The 16,315-nt window shown below is 56.0% G+C and overlaps 1 long non-coding RNA gene across 1 annotated transcript; it reads right to left on the bottom strand.

Annotated features, from left to right (window-relative positions):
- Positions 1 to 369: 369 nt before the first annotated feature.
- LOC134935174 (uncharacterized) lies at positions 370 to 2,093 on the bottom strand. The gene is made up of 3 exons (XR_010179958.1): positions 1,999 to 2,093; positions 1,711 to 1,923; positions 370 to 1,089 (listed from the first exon to the last, which is right to left on the bottom strand). It is a non-coding gene; the product is annotated as an uncharacterized LOC134935174 (long non-coding RNA).
- Between the last annotated feature and the right edge of the window lie 14,222 nt (positions 2,094 to 16,315).

Below are 16,315 nucleotides of genomic sequence, written 5' to 3'. Positions count from 1 at the left end.
TTCTCCATAATCTGTGTTTAAGTCAACATCTGGCACATGATGAGGGAGAAAGCAGTCAGCAAGCAGAGGAGTTAGAAACATCTGGTGACAGTGTGAGTACATATGTAGGGAGGCAGGTACGGCAAGAAGTGATTCAGTGGTATTTTTCGGGTAAGTTTTTGTAGGATGTAATTATCCTTGACTAAACACTTTGCAATACAAACAATTGTGTGTTTTGTTACTTACTGTTTGTTGTTTATAGTGGTGTGTACATTGTAGTTAGTTTATGTTATCAATACATTGTCATTCATTACCCCATAAAAACATACATACATACATAGCAGCTTCTACAATGTTTGAGACGGACACAGGAAGTTGTGTGTTTGTCAAAACAAATTTTTTATTGCGTTACACAAATGTTTTTGTTGTATTATTTTTTGCGCTTGTGTGTGCTGGGTGCTGTGCTTTGTGCTGGCTCACTGGCACGTGCTCGGGAGGATCGCCGAACAGGGGAGGTTACTGGCGTTTGGCTAGGGGTCGTGGTTCCAGAGCTGGAGGTCACTTGTTGTGCTGCCATCAATGTTATGTTGTTGCTCAAATTATTTATGCTGGCATTCAGTTGTGTGTTGGTTGCAGTGTGGCTGGCTACAATCCGGGATAAAGATTCATTCACAACCTGGTTGTGCTGTATTAGTTGTATGAGTGTTTGGTGCTGGCGCTGTTGCTCATCAATGATGCGCGTTAAATGAGCCAGCATTTGGTTGTTGTCTGCCCGTATTTTCTCCATCGATGTTGCGATTCGGCCTACTTGGACAATCAGTCTGCCCGAGTTGCGACTAATGCGCGGTAGATGATGGGGCAGACTGGCAAGGTGTTGGGTATGTGCGGTCAGGCTGGCATTGCTTTGGGTCTGTTGGCTTGTCCAACTGGACCAAAAGTCATCTGGAATTTGTGGCTGGGGTGGAGCTTGTACCAGTTGTGGACTCATGGAGGCTTGGGGGATATCCTGCGGCTGTATTGGCTGGCTCGGGTCAACAGGTGTTAGTTGCAGTGTGAATGTTGCCTGTTGGTCTTGTCCCTGCTGGTCCACGTCGGGCATCAAGCTTGGCTCTGTATGGGGTGGCCAACATGCACTGTTTACTTTACAAATAATATATTTGCTAGTTCTAAACATTTCTACATTCATAATACTCCATTATTTTTGTATTTTGAGTTGTGTTTTTAAACTTATAATTTATTTGGTTTCCAAACACATATATACCATCACAGGCGTGCACATAGACTGACTTGCGGAATCCTCACCTAACTACCTCCCCTCCACAGCATTACAGTGTTCTGTCACCTCCCTTGTCCAGGATATAGACTGCTTACCTGGATATTCCAGAGGAGCGGAGCAAGTAAGCAGTCTACATACAGGACAGGGGAGGTGTGTGAACACTATAATGGTGTGGAGGGGGTGGTGGTTGATTTTTTTCAGCCAGTAATGTGTTGTTATTTTTATGTGCACGTGTGTGGCCTAAATTTTTACAAATGTCTGTTCATTTTTAAATTTGATGTTGGCGATAGCAACCACTAAGATTTTGAAAAATTCTGCATTTGCACCTTTAAAAATTTAAGACGTAACATCACATTGGTTGTTATGGCAAACATGTAATCTCAACTACAACTCACATCATAGTAACTGTACTGTGTAGATTATTTGCTATGTGTTTAGTTTATGTTTTGACTCACCAGATAACTGAGGTGATCTGGGCTCATCACTCTGTGGACTCGCCAATAGTGCCTGTGGTGGCTGGGGTGAGACTGCAGAAATGCGCCGCCTGGGTGGGGAAGATGGAGCCGCAGATTCAGAGACAAGACGCCGTGTCTTACTTGGCCTCCTGGGTAAGTGCCCCGAGCCCTGTGATGGGCGCCTTAGAGGAGGGCGGCTTACAGAAGCAGAACCTATGAGAATATATAAACATTAATATTTTGTACTTCTATGTGTTTGCAGAATATGTGACTACAGTGAATTCTTACCTGCAATCCCAGCATCATCCTGAGTTGTCTGTGGCCTGTCTGGCCGGCTGGTCTCTCGGACTGTTGAAAAAGTTGAACAAACATTATTACCATACTTTGTAAAAAAATGCTAACTGCAAAGCCTTAGTGTACTGTAACCATCTTGTACGTATTGTAAATTAAACTAATTTCTGCTTAAGATCTTCGTGATTCCTTAATTTGTTATGTATATAAAAATGTACATGGTGTTGCACAAAAAAAATCTGTAACATTGATGAATTATGTGTCAGATATTGCATAGATTGATTACTTGCAACTTGAACCAAAATGTAAATTAAAAGTTGGTTTAAAAATTGATTTAAAAAAAAACACATCATAACAAGCTGCTATTAGATACAACAGCTATGTCCAAGCAATATCTCATATTAATTATTGCAACTACAGATACCAGCATGCACTGCACCTGATTTTGCATTATAAATTTAAAAAGCTACAGCCAAGGCAAGATGGGAAATGCAGTTTCAAAACACAAAAACAGCTTAAGGGTGCATAGGCCTGCAATACATGACCAACAATGTATGCATACTTTAAAAAAATAATTTCTCCACCATTATCATTTTGCACACTTTAAAATATAATTTCGAATTATCAAACTCACCATCCTGCGTGGGTCGGTCCGAATCCCGGACATGAGTTGCAGACACCACTTCTGCTGGAATCAGTGCCCGCACAGGCTCCTCCCACTCCCGATAGGTTGCCCGGAAAGGGGGGCCACCCCCGGTTTTGCGGGCTGATTTAGCCTCTTTGGCCATCTTGGCCTTGACACGGCGCTTTATGTCATAGAACCTCTTGCGACACGTGTCCTCAGTCCGCCTCACCACACCCTCACTATTTACGGAAACTATTACTTTCCCCCACAGGACAGACTTCCTGCGGGAGGACACCTTGGCAGCATCCTGCCCAAACAATTGCCGATGGTGCTTCATCAGCTCACGCACCAACGCCATGTTTTCAGCATAGCTGAACTTAATATTCCTGCCAGTCTTGGTAGTGGTGCGTGGCTGCGGAGCCACAGCACCATCACTCTCACTGGAGAATGCAGCAACAGGCACCCCCTCCTCCTCCTCCTCACTAACCTCCTCCCTCTCACTAACCCCCTCCACCTCACTCACCTCCTCCACCTCACTAACAGCCTCCACCTCACTAACCGCCTCCCTCTCACTAACCTCCTCCACCACACTGACCTCTGAGTCAGACATGAGGACAAACGACACAAAACACAGAAAAATCAATACAGAAAACACACTCCTCCACTACTACACACCACACAGCCAACACACACGCTCACTCACTCACAAATAATGACAAAAGACTATAAAAAAAAACAAGGACAAAAAAGTTTACAAATTGTGAAAAAACAAGACTACAAATATGACAAGACTACTTACACACACAGTACAGCACTCAACAATCACAAAACTCCTCAGAAAATCCACCAAAAACTCCACCAAACTCACCAACTCCAAATACACCTTCCTCTCTCCTCTCCACTAGCTAAACCCACGAGGTGCGGTGTGTTTGGGGCGGTTTTATAGTAATGTGCACAGACACTCCTACATCACGAATACAACCAATCACGGACGCGTGACAAAAACGAAACTTAGGACTAAAAACGCGGCCGCAAAATCAAAATCACTGCCGTAACAGACATGTGACGCAGTCGTAAAATAAACTAAAAACACGGCCGCAAAACAACCAAATCGGCCGCATTCTACACCAGAAAACCACGAATGACATCGACATCGGACAAAACAAAAAATACGAATACGACAGCTTAGTAAATTCGTCGTAACAAATTCAAAAAGTTGCAGTTTTACACTTTCGATGTCATTCGTGATTATTCTCCCACCAAATCGGGAGAATTACGAATGTTAGTAAATATACCCCTATGTCTCACTACTGTAGCCACACACCCGCACGCACTACAGATACCACAAACACACATTTCCCCGCACTCACTACAGATTACACACACACCTGTACCCGGACTCACTACAGATTACATACACACACATACCTGTCCCCGCACTCACTAGATGCCGCACACACACACCTGTCCCTGCACTCACTACAGATTACACACACACACCTGTCCCCGCACTCACTACAGATGCCACACACACAGAGTCCTGTCCCCGCACTCACTACAGATGCCACACACACACACCTGTCCCCGCACTCACTACAGATGCCACACACACACCTGTCCCCGCACTCACTACAGATGCCACACACACACACACCTGTCCCTGCACTCACTACAGATTACACACACACACCTGTCCCCGCACTCACTACAGATGCCACACACACACCTGTCCCTGCACTCACTACAGATGCCACACACACAGAGTCCTGTCCCCGCACTCACTACAGATGCCACACACACACACCTGTCCCCGCACTCACTACAGATGCCACACACACACACACCTGTCCCCGCACTCACTACAGATGCCACACACACCTGTCTCAGCACTCACTACAGATGCCACACACACCTGTCCCCGCACTCACTACAGATGCCACAGACACCTGTCTCAGCACTCACTACAGATGCCACACACACCTGTCCCCGCACTCACTACAGATGCCACACACACACACCTGTCCCCGCACTCACTACAGATGCCACACACACCTGTCTCAGCACTCACTACAGATGCCACACACACCTGTCCCCGCACTCACTACAGATGCCACACACACACACCTGTCCCCGCACTCACTACAGATGCCACACACACACATCTGTCCCCGCACTCACTACAGATGCCACACACACCTGTCTCAGCACTCACTACAGATACCACACACACCTGTCCCCGCACTCACTACAGATGCCACACACACACACCTGTCCCCGCACTCACTACAGATGCCACACACACACACACAGAGCTCTGTCCCCGCACTCACTACAGATGCCACACACACTCACATACAGAGTCCAGTCCCCACACTCAGTACAGATGCCACATACACACCTGCACTCACTACCAGAGGCGTAACTAGGGTTTTTGGAGCGTGGACACTGAAAATAGGATGTACCAACATGACACGCCAGCTGTTTCATGTCATACTGGGAACATTCTTTTTAATTCCACATGCACCTTACCATCATCATCTCCTACACAAATAGGTGTCACCGTGTATATAGATGTCTGGGTATGTATGTATAGATGTAGGTGCAGTGGTTGAAGTGGAAGTTTTGAAGTGAGGGTATGGAAAAGTGAAGGGTGTAATAATGCGTGCGCTCCGGAAAAGGGGGCATGGCCACTCAAAAGGGGAGGTGTCCTTCAGTGTAGTAGGACCCCTTATACTATCTAGTACTGGTTATACTAGTACTAGACCTTATACTATCCTTATACTACCCCTTATACTATCTAGTGCTAGACCTTTCACATTTTAGCACATGCTATGAGCCATAATTCACATTATAGCACACAGAATGAGCCAAAATTCACATTATAACACACAGAATCAGGGTCGTAACTATGTGTGTGCCAGCAGTGCCTGTACCACAGCGCAGTTGCCCTGAGAGCGCAACTGTCAGCGGCACTGTAATGAGTCAAACTGACATATTACAAGCAGGGCCATCTTAACAGCAGTGTAGGCCCCCGGGCACAGCAATGCACTGGGGCCCCTACCCATCCTCCAGTGTTAGGGGTGGGGGGTGCTATCAGCGGCAGCTTTGATGTCCCGCGGAAGGTAGGGGTGTTCTATCTTCCGCTCAGCATGTAGGACCTGGAGCAGTAATTTCTGCTAATTATTCATTTACTGCACAGATGGGGCTAAACTGTAGAAGGGGGCATTGGGCTGAATGAAGAAGCTCTGGTACATGACTTCCAGGGTGGTAGGGCAGGGTTTAATACGCAGGGGAGGGGTGTATAGTGGAGTGGGATTAATATTCATCATTTTTTGGTGAGAGTGCAGCTTGCTTGACTGCAGATATCTCAAGTTCCTGAAAATAGATTTCTTAGCTTTCAATGGTATAAGGAACTGGAGAGTACCACCTTTCATGGGTTCTGGGGACTTAGGGATCAGAGCTCAGGAGCCAGAGCAATTCACCAACGAAAATATAAAACTGCATATTAGGCATGTGGAGCTGGAGCAGCGACCAGTTGCTTGAAGGCTGATATCTCAAGGTCTGGGCATAGTAGAGACTAGCTGCCAGTATCCACCAAAAGTGGAGAGTCACAGCTTTTGGAGTATACCCTCATAAAAACTCTTAGTCAGACAGAACCTGAGATATCTGGCTGGGAAGGGCAATTAACAGGCTTGGATGGGGACCACTGCTTTCAAGTCAGATATCTCCGGTTCCCCAGGGCCGATTTTCAAAACTCTGGTACCCCTCGAAAGAGGGGACCCTCAGCTATCAGCCTATGGCCCTTTAACTCCTGGGGCCCTTGGGCAAGAGCCCAATGAGCCCATACAAAAAGACGGTCCTGATTACAAGCCGCCTGTACTGTGTGTGCTGCAGCTGGGGAGGTGATGTTAGCAGTGTGCATGCCTCCTGACCCCCATGCCCGGCTCTCACCCCCTTGTCTACATGCTGCCTGGTTCCTGTCTCCTGTCTTCTGCTGCCCGACTCCTGCCTCCTGTCCCCCTGCTGCCTGGCTCCCGCCTCCTTGTCCCCCTGCTGCCCGGCTCCTGCCTCCTGTCTTCCGCTGCCCAGCTCCTGTCCCCCTGCTGCCCGGCTCCCACGTCCTGTCTTCTGCTGCCCTGCTCCTGTCTCCGGTCCCCCTGCTGCCCGAGCTCCCACCTCCTGTCTTCTGCTGCCTGGCTCCCGCTGGTTGCATCCTGACACTCCGGCTGGCTGGCTCCCGCTTTATGTTCCCCGGGGGCATGGATCCCGCACCCACTCTCCGGCTCCCGCCTCCTGACACGCCAGCAGAGGCAGGTCCAGCAGCGGCTCCCGCATGCAAAGACTGGTCCAGCAGCGGCTGCATGAAGAGGAAATGGTGAGAAGAGAGGGGACTGACAGGGGAGAGTGCCGGGGAAGGATAAAGAGTAAAGGTGGGTACACACTGATAGCTATATCTGCCGATCAATTGATCGGCAGATATATCTGTGGACGGATCAGGCAGTGTGCTGTGCATACACGCTGCCCGATCCGTCAGGGACTGATGTCCTGAACTGGGCGCGCGTGTACACACGCCCGCCCAGTTCAGCTGTCTTTCACCGCTGGCTGCCGCAGCATGTGTACGGGCGGTCGGCCGACCGCCTGTACACACACAGCGATGTGCCAATATATCGGTAGATATATTGGCCGTCGGCTGTGCTGCGGAGCCGAAGCAATATGTTTGTGAACAACGGAGTTGACAGACATATCGCCCGTATACACTGGCCGACGGACCCGCGATATATCGGTCATTCAAGAGGACGGCCAATATATTGGCAAGTGTGTACCCACCTTAAGAGTATACATATGTGGCTTTGCCTGTATGTGTGTGTGTGTGTGTGTGCACTTGTTTATATATCCTAACGGGGACAAGGGCCAGACAGCACACCAACACTGGCGGGACCTCCGACATGGTGGGGACCTAAAATGAGGTCCCCATGAGTCTGACCCTGGGAGGTGATGGGGGAGTCATGTCTCAACTACCCAGCATACAATTCTCGCAAGTCCCAGAGAATCACGTTTACCAGACTGGAATGGGTTTCGGTGTGTATGCAATGCAGAGTGTGTTTAAAGCAAACACTTCCCCAGCAGCGCTGTGGAGCATTCCCCGAATAATCTCCGGTGCTGCGGTGCCACCGGGGGGGGTTAGGGCGGCCTGCTCGCTCCGCTCCGGTCGGGGGACTTGGCCCGGGGCGGGGGACAGGCGAGGCCCTAACCCTCGCCCTCCCTCGCTCGCTCGCCAGCCAGCCAAGTCCCGGCCGGGGACTTGGCCGGAGGCGCCCCGTCCGCCCGGCGCGTCAGCGCCTCCGAGCGCGGCGGAGCGCGGAAGGGGGATCCTTCCCTGGTCCGCCCGGGGGCCGACGTGGACTCCCTGGCCGGGCTTAATAGTCGGGGGCGGGTCCACCGGGAGGGGAGGAGGGGCCTCGGGCCGTCTGGACGGGAGCGAGTCCGGGCCTCGCCTCCTGCCCGTCCCCAGCCGGGTCAACCCCCGGTCCGTGCGGCGGCTCCACGGCCTGGGCTTCCCGTCCAGCGGAGGACACCCCTACTCTCGCCTGATCTTCACCCGGCGAGAGCCCGGGCCGCGGAAGCCGGAGAGAGCCCGGGCCGTGGAAGCCGGAGGGAGCCCGGGCTGCGGAGGCCGGCTGGAGCCCGGGTTGCGGAAGCCGGCGAGATCCCTGGCTGTTCTTCTCTTCCATCCATCCGTCCGTTATTTCATTTGCTGTCTGTATGTACGGAGCCTGTGCCGCGGATGCCGGAGGGAGCCCGGGCCGCGGAAGCCGGAGGGAGCCCGGGCCGCGGAAGCCGGAGAGAGCCCGGGCCGCGGAAGCCGGAGGGAGCCCGGGCTGCGGAAGCCGGCTGGAGCCCGGGTTGCGGAAGCCGGCGAGAGCCCGGGCTGTTCTCCTCTTCCATCCTTCCATTATTTCATTTTCTGTCTGTATGTACGGAGCCCGGGCCGCGGAAGCCGGAGGGAGCCCGGGCCGTGGAAGCCGGAGGGAGCCCGGGCCGCGGAAGCCGGAGAGAGCCCGGGCCGCGGAAGCCGGAGGGAGCCCGGGCTGCGGAAGCCGGCTGGAGCCCGGGTTGCGGAAGCCGGCGAGAGCCCGGGCTGTTCTCCTCTTCCATCCTTCCATTATTTCATTTTCTGTCTGTATGTACGGAGCCCGGGCCGCGGAAGCCGGAGGGAGCCCGGGCCGTGGAAGCCGGAGGGAGCCCGGGCTGCGGAAGCCGGCTGGAGCCCGGGCTGCGGAAGCCGGCGAGAGCCCGGGCTGTTCTCCTCTTCCATCCTTCCATTATTTCATTTTCTGTCTGTATGTACGGAGCCCGGGCCGCGGAAGCCGGAGGGAGCCCGGGCCGCGGAAGCCGGAGGGAGCCCGGGCCGCGGAAGCCGGCTGGAGCCCGGGCTGCGGAAGCCGGCGAGATCCCTGGCTGTTCTTCTCTTCCATCCATCCGTCCGTTATTTCATTTGCTGTCTGTATGTACGGAGCCCGGGCCGCGGAAGCCGGAGGGAGCCCGGGCTGCGGAAGCCGGCGAGAGCCCGGGCTGTTCTTTTTTTTTTTTCCCTTTCATTTATTTCCCCCCACCAGGGTGCGCCGACGAGGGGAGACGCCTCCCCGCCGCCGCCGTACCGGACACATCGCAAATTCACAACGGTGGATTATTATTATTATTATTATTTTTTTTACGCGGCCAGCAGGGGGCGCCGCGCGCGCGGACTGGCGCTCGTGAACACTGCATTTAAATCGGTGGTGTGTTTTTGTCTTTTGCCTGGTTTTTTTTAATCTCAATCGTGTATTACCTCGGCTGGCCAGCGGGGGGCGCCGCGGCGGGGACACGGGCGGACCGGGTACATTTCATCTGTTTGGGGCGAGTGCTTTTTTGAATTTTTTTTATCTTTTAGTCTCGTTCCGTTCTTCCCTTCAACTGGCCTGCGGGGGGCGCCGTGCGCGCGGACCGGCGTCCACCCCTGGCCGCTCCGGGACTATGCATTCAAATGGGTGGGGTGTTTTTCATTTTTTGCCCTTTTTTTTCACTTCCCCCCTCTCAATCGTGTATTACCTCGGCTGGCCAGCGGGGGGCGCCGCGGCGGGGACACGGGCGGACCGGGTACATTTCATCTGTTTGGGGCGAGTGCTTTTTTGAAATTTTTTTATCTTTTAGTCTCGTTCCATTCTTCCCTTCAACTGGCCTGCGGGGGGCGCCGTGCGCGCGGACCGGCGTCCACCCCTGGCCGCTCTGGGACTTTGCATTCAAATGGGTGGGGTGTTTTTCATTTTTTGCCCTTTTTTTTCACTTCCCCCCTCTCAATCGTGTATTACCTCGGCTGGCCAGCGGGGGGCGCCACGGCGGGGACACGGGCGGACCGGGTACATTTCATCTGTTTGGGGCGAGTGCTTTTTTGAAATTTTTTTATCTTTTAGTCTCGTTCCATTCTTCCCTTCAACTGGCCTGCGGGGGGCGCCGTGCGCGCGGACCGGCGTCCACCCCTGGCCGCTCCGGGACTTTGCATTCAAATGGGTGGGGTGTTTTTCATTTTTTGCCCTTTTTTTTTCACTCCCCCCCTCTCAATCGTGTATTACCTCGGCTGGCCAGCGGGGGGCGCCGCGGCGGGGACACGGGGGAGGGTTCATCCGGGCGGACCGGGTACCTTTCGTCTGTTTGGGGCGAGTGCTTTTTTGAAATTTTTTTCATTTTATTTTTGTCATCCCTTCGACCGGCCAGCGGGGGGCGCCGCGCGCGCGGACCGTCGGGGCCCGGGGCCCTGCGTCCCACTTACTTTCGCCCGACGGGAATCGTTTCTTTTGTTTTTATCCGAGAGGACACACGGAATCTGCACCCCCCGCAGTGGCGTCAGGCGGCCACCGGGGGGCGCCGCGGCGGGGATCGGGGGGTCGCCCGGGAGCCGCCTGCCCGTCCGCTGGGCCAAGGGTGGCCGGGGCGGGTCACGCGCCGCCGTTCCCCCCCGATCGTCTCGCTCCGAGCCGCCTCTGGCCACCGGGGGGCGCCGTCGGGTGGCGCGGGGGCGCCCCCGCCGCCCGCCGCCTCCCCCCGCACGCGTCGGGCCTCCCCCCGGGCCCCCGCGGGCCGGGGGAAGCGGCCGGCGAGCGTCGGACTCCTGCGCGGAAGTGTCGCGGATGAGTGCGGACCGGGGCGCCCGCGGCCCAGCGGCACTTCCAGGGGCTCGGGGAGGAGATGGTTGAAGCCTGGGTGAAGCGCGCCCTCGGCCGTCCGTGTCGCTACCCGCCGGAGAACACCTCCGCCTGATCAGTAGGTACCAACGAGGCGAGCGAGAGAGCCGGGACTCTGTCCGGGGCCGAAAAGCCTGTTTCCCTGGAGCTTTTGCGAAAGGACCCGTGACAGAAGATGCGCGGAGCTCAGAGATCAGCATGGGCAGGGCCTTCTTGCATCCGATTTTGCCCAGGCAGGGCTCCAGGAACCGGGTTACAAAAAGCAAAAAGCCCTGGAGCTCAAACGAAAGGTTTAGTGACAAGATAGCCGTGGAGCTCCGATAACAGCATGGCAGGACCAGGATGGGGCCTATAAAGGGTCCACGGCGGGCATCCGTTGGAGCCCGACGTACGGGCCGGGCACGTCTCCTTCTCCCCCGGAGGCAGCGCCCCCCAGCGGGCCAAATCGGGTACTGCAATTTGTGGAAGTTTCGCAGATGAGTGCGGACCGGTGTGCCTCAGGCTGGGAGGCACTTCCAAGGCCTCGGAGAAAAATTGCAGGGCGCGCCGCAAAAGTGTCGTGCGCGCCTCCCGTCCCACTACGTCCGAGAGGACCCCCTGAGCGAGATTTACAGGTGGCGGATGGATTACGGTATGGAAACAGTGAACCAAATGATTTTTGGAGCTCCGGCGAATGGGTTTGTGAGAGGATAGCTGTGGAGCTCCGATATCAGCATGGGCAGGACCATCTCCCCGATGGGGCCTATAAAGGGTCAAGATGGGTGTCCGTTGGAGCCCGACGTACGGCCTGGGCACGTCTCCTTCTCCCCCGGAGGCAGCGCCCCCCAGCGGGCCAAATCGGGTACTGCAATTTGTGGAAGTTTCGCCGATGAGTGCGGACTGGTGTTCCTCAGGCTGGGAGGCACTTCCAAGGCCTCGGAGAAAAATTGCAGGGCGCACCGCGAAAGTGTCGCGCGCGCCTCCCGTCCCACGACGTCCGAGAGGACCCCCTGAGCGAGATTTACAGGTGGCGGATGGACTACGGTATGGAAACAGTGAACCGAATGAAAATTACTCTTTTCTTTCAGCAACCCGATCGATGTGGCACCCCGCGCCCCGGCGGGGAGGGACGATCGCTTGGCCGGAACCCGACCCTCCCTCTGCCCACGGCGCGCCCGGAACCTCTCGGCCCGGAGAGGGCGTCCGGTCCCCAGGCGTCCGCCCGATCGCTCCGGTTTCCGGAGCCGGGCGGGCCCCGTACCCCGTGCGGCGCGGTCTGCTCCGTCCGCCGGCACCCGCAGGCGTCTGATGCCGCCAGGGGTGCCGGGGAAGCGTCCCCCTCGCCCAGCGAAGGGCGCTCGCCCCCGGACCCCGGCGGAGCACACGATTTCCCAGGAACCGAATGAGCGTCGCATCGAGATCCGAGGACGCGGCCAGCCCCGATGGCCGCTCCTTGCAGCCCCAGGAGAGGGCCCTGCGCGCCGCCCCCGCTCCGGCGAGGCGGTCGCACGGAAGGGTTTGCCTGCCGGACCTCCCCCGCCGTGGACGGGAGGGCCGGATGGGGCGGAGGTCAGAGCGCGAGAGAGCGCGGGAGAGGAGCCGAGTCTGGCGGCAGGGCGAGAGAGAAGCGCAGACTCGGAGCAAGACCGTCCAGGAGACGCAGGGAGAGCGGGAGGTGCTTTTCGGAGGGAGCCGGCGGAAGCCGCGTTCGCCCGTGCGCCAGACGGTGGCACCCCGGAAGGGCGATGGAGCCTCGCGAGGTGGAACTTCTTTACACCCTTTCACCCCCCCGGGACCAGATGAAACCCGTCAGGTGTAGATCGGGATGAGGTGGGGCTGGGGGCAGTTGCTGCCGTTCCAGCGAAAAAAACCATCCCCCAGGACGGCTTGCACAGGTTTCCTATCGAACGGGTTGTCGGGTGAGGAGAAAACAGGCGAAATCTAGCGTGGTGATGTTGCCCCTCCCCGGGGTGTCCGCCCGACGGTGCGGTGGCGGCCGGGCCCCGCCGTCCACTCTGACTCCGAGCTTCCCAATCGGCCCTGACCGGGGACGGCCGTCCTCCTCCTCCCGTCCCCATATTTTCCGAGTGCCCGCTCGGCTCGAGACCCGCCCGGTCCGCCCTGCCGTGCGTCGGTGGATGGAGCCCGGTCCGGCGGACTCTCCGCTTTCGAGACGGTGCGCGCCGCGGCCCCCGATGTTCGGGCGCGCGCCGGCCGATACCGAGAGCTACCTGGTTGATCCTGCCAGTAGCATATGCTTGTCTCAAAGATTAAGCCATGCACGTATAAGTACACACGGCCGGTACAGTGAAACTGCGAATGGCTCATTAAATCAGTTATGGTTCCTTTGATCGCTCGACCCCGTTACTTGGATAACTGTGGTAATTCTAGAGCTAATACATGCCGACGAGCGCTGACCCCCAGGGATGCGTGCATTTATCAGTCCAAGACCAATCCGGGGGTTCCCGGCGGGTCGGCCCCGGCCTCCCGCCGCCCCCGGCCTCTCTGGCGACTCTAGATAACCTCGGGCCGATCGCACGTCCCCGTGACGGCGACGACGCATTCGGATGTCTGCCCTATCAACTTTCGATGGTACTTTCTGCGCCTACCATGGTGACCACGGGTAACGGGGAATCAGGGTTCGATTCCGGAGAGGGAGCCTGAGAAACGGCTACCACATCCAAGGAAGGCAGCAGGCGCGCAAATTACCCACTCCCGACTCGGGGAGGTAGTGACGAAAAATAACAATACAGGACTCTTTCGAGGCCCTGTAATTGGAATGAGTACACTTTAAATCCTTTAACGAGGACCCATTGGAGGGCAAGTCTGGTGCCAGCAGCCGCGGTAATAGGTTGTGTGAAGCTGAGCTCCAGAAGAACCGTGCATAGGCCGAAGCCAGGACCTTTCCTGGGGGATCTTCCCCAGAATCATGGAGCCTCCTGGGGCCGCTTCCCAGGAGAGTCCCCTGCCTGCAGGGCCTGGCCCTGGTCCTTCCCCTGATCCATCTGGGGGCCGTAGCAGGCAGGGGGAGAATACGGAGACGGGATGGAGAGCCTTGGGGGGTAGCCCGGCCGGGGTACCCCCAAAAAATGAGGCTGAGAAAGGGGTGGCTTTTCCCCCTAAAAAAGATGCCGGTGCTTCGGCTGAGGAGGTTTTGAGCCCAGGAGGCGAATACGGGCCCATACTACCTAGTGGCCGACGGCTTATAGCGCCGAGTAAGCTGAACCCCAGTGTGGTTCTGGTCCCCTGTGTGATTGGGGGGACCAAGAAGCCTGAAGAACTGAAGGGCCCTGCAGCTGCGGAGGGGCCACATGCCTGCATGGCGGTTAAGCTGCAGAATACTGGTAAAGAAATGGATAGTGTTTCTGCCGTTTCCCTAATGGAGTGTGCTACACCTGCACTACAAGTCTCAGCAGGCAACAAGGGACTGTGTGCTCACATTAAAACTCCTGTAATGCAGCATGATACAAATACAATGGAAAGTAGTGCTTTATTAATGCAGGGTGATGAGAAAACAAAGGAAATTGAGCAACCAGCTCATATCTTACCTGTGATGTCTGCAGGGGACCTGGATGTGAACTCAGCCCTTAGATGCAGCGTGGAGACACTGAAGACAACGGTCGTGCCTGTGGAGGAAGATCAGCGGGGACCTGACTCTGTGGCAGCGGCGGGAGGCCCGGTGAAGTGGGCGAAGGCTGAAGATAGTGTGCAGCCCCTGCTTGTTCCTGTAATCGAGGAGGGGAGCCTTTTGGATCCAGCGCTGCAGCCCGCTGGCGGGTCTCGCCAGCCGGAAGTAAAGGACGGGGACCCGGCGCTGCTGTGGGTGAGCCATCCGGCTATTGCAGCGCTGTGTGGGGAGACTGTGAAGCCGTCGCTGGCAGCCGCGGGTGATGGTCCGTTGGTTGCTAGGGGACGGCGGCTGTCAGCGGCGGCGGGCGGTGAGCAGCGGGTCCCGGAGCAGCGGCTGCTGCATGTGATGTCAGGCGGGGCTGGAGGCTCGGCTCCCGAGGTGGCTGGGAGTCGGTCCTCCAGCTCAGTAATACAAGGGGTTAAATGTATGGTGGGTGGGGGGTGCGGGCAAAGCCCGTGGCTGAATCCCAGGGATCTGGTGTCTGTAGGGGATAATACAGCAGCAGGGGGGTGCGGGCAAAGCCCGGGGCTGAATTCCAGGGATCTGGTGTCTGTAGGGGATAATACAGCAGCAGGGGGGTGCGGGCAAAGCCCGGGGCTGAATTCCAGGGAGCTGGAGTCTGTGGTTGATTATGCAGCAGCAGGGGGGTGCGGGCAAAGCCCGGGGCTGAATTCCAGGGAGCTGGAACCTGTAGTTGATTATGCAGCAGAATCTTTTTCTGGGCAGGATATAATGGAATCTCAGTCTGTAGCTGCAAAAGGTGAAATGGAAAGTGTGGTACCGGATTCCCCTATGCAGCAAGGTCCAGATGTACAAATGGAAGGTTCTGTGGCTGCAAGTGGGGAGGTGGATTTGCAGCAGGTGGTGGGGTCGGTGTTATCAGGGGGGGTACAGCAGGATGTGGATATGCAGCAGCAGAGTTGTGTTGACACACTACTGCCGACAGTGTCAATAGATCTGGTTACGGTGGCAGAAGGGCAGGTGGGTGCTCAGGTGGGGGTGGTCCCTTCTGTTGCTGTTGATCCGGATGTGGTATTGTCAAATCTGGAATCCGAGATAGCCAGACTCAAAAGGGCGGTTGTGGCTAAAAGGAGGAGTAGGAACCGGGCCTTTAGCAGGGAAAGGCCGATAATGTCCGCTGAATTGGCTAGCTTGGAGGGGGAGCTATGTGCCAAAGTGGCGGAATTGCGGGAATGGCAGTCCAAATCAGTAAATATGGAGTCCAGGGTGGAATCATCTGTGGAGTTACCTCCAAATAAGCCTGGCGGAGGTACAGTGGCGGCTGAGATTGAGCACCCCCTATATACCTCCATCCGTAACTTGGAGGGGGAGGTGAAGCCTTCTGTGGCGGGTGTAGGATGTGTGGAGGTTTTAGGGGTGCAGCCTGGTCCTGTGGTGGATGGTGAGGAGGCTGTGGAGAGTGTCACTGAAGGGATTGGGAATAGGGCTGTGAGTGAGGATGTAGTGGTAGGGAAGGTGCTGGGTGGCCTGGTCCCTCAAGTTGATGAGCTGGTGGCAAAACCGACGGTGCTAGCCCAAGGGCTCCCAAGCCTTGACAGGAGCAAGTTGAGTCTTGATCAGAGGCAAGTTGTGGAATCCATATATGGTGACAAGCTGGCTGTTCCTGCAAGGGTGGGGGTTGCTCTGGCAGCCATGGAGGCAGTACAGCGCAGGTTGACCTTAGGTGGAGACGGAGGGGTGGAGGGAGTTTTGGGGAAGCAGGCACCATCAAACCCGTTAGTCTCAAGGCCAATGTCCTATGCTGGTGTGGCGAATGGGCCCCGGAGGCTCCCTCAGCAGGGGCCAATGGCTGGACAACCAGTAAAGCGCCGCAACGCGGTGCAATTGAAGTGGCTTGGG

The sequence above is a fragment of the Pseudophryne corroboree genome, chromosome 6, assembly GCF_028390025.1.
Source record: "Pseudophryne corroboree isolate aPseCor3 chromosome 6, aPseCor3.hap2, whole genome shotgun sequence".
NCBI classification, from domain to species: domain Eukaryota; kingdom Metazoa; phylum Chordata; class Amphibia; order Anura; family Myobatrachidae; genus Pseudophryne; species Pseudophryne corroboree.
The sequence above is the reverse complement of the archived record's forward strand: the minus strand, read 5'-3'. Positions and strand labels throughout refer to the sequence as shown.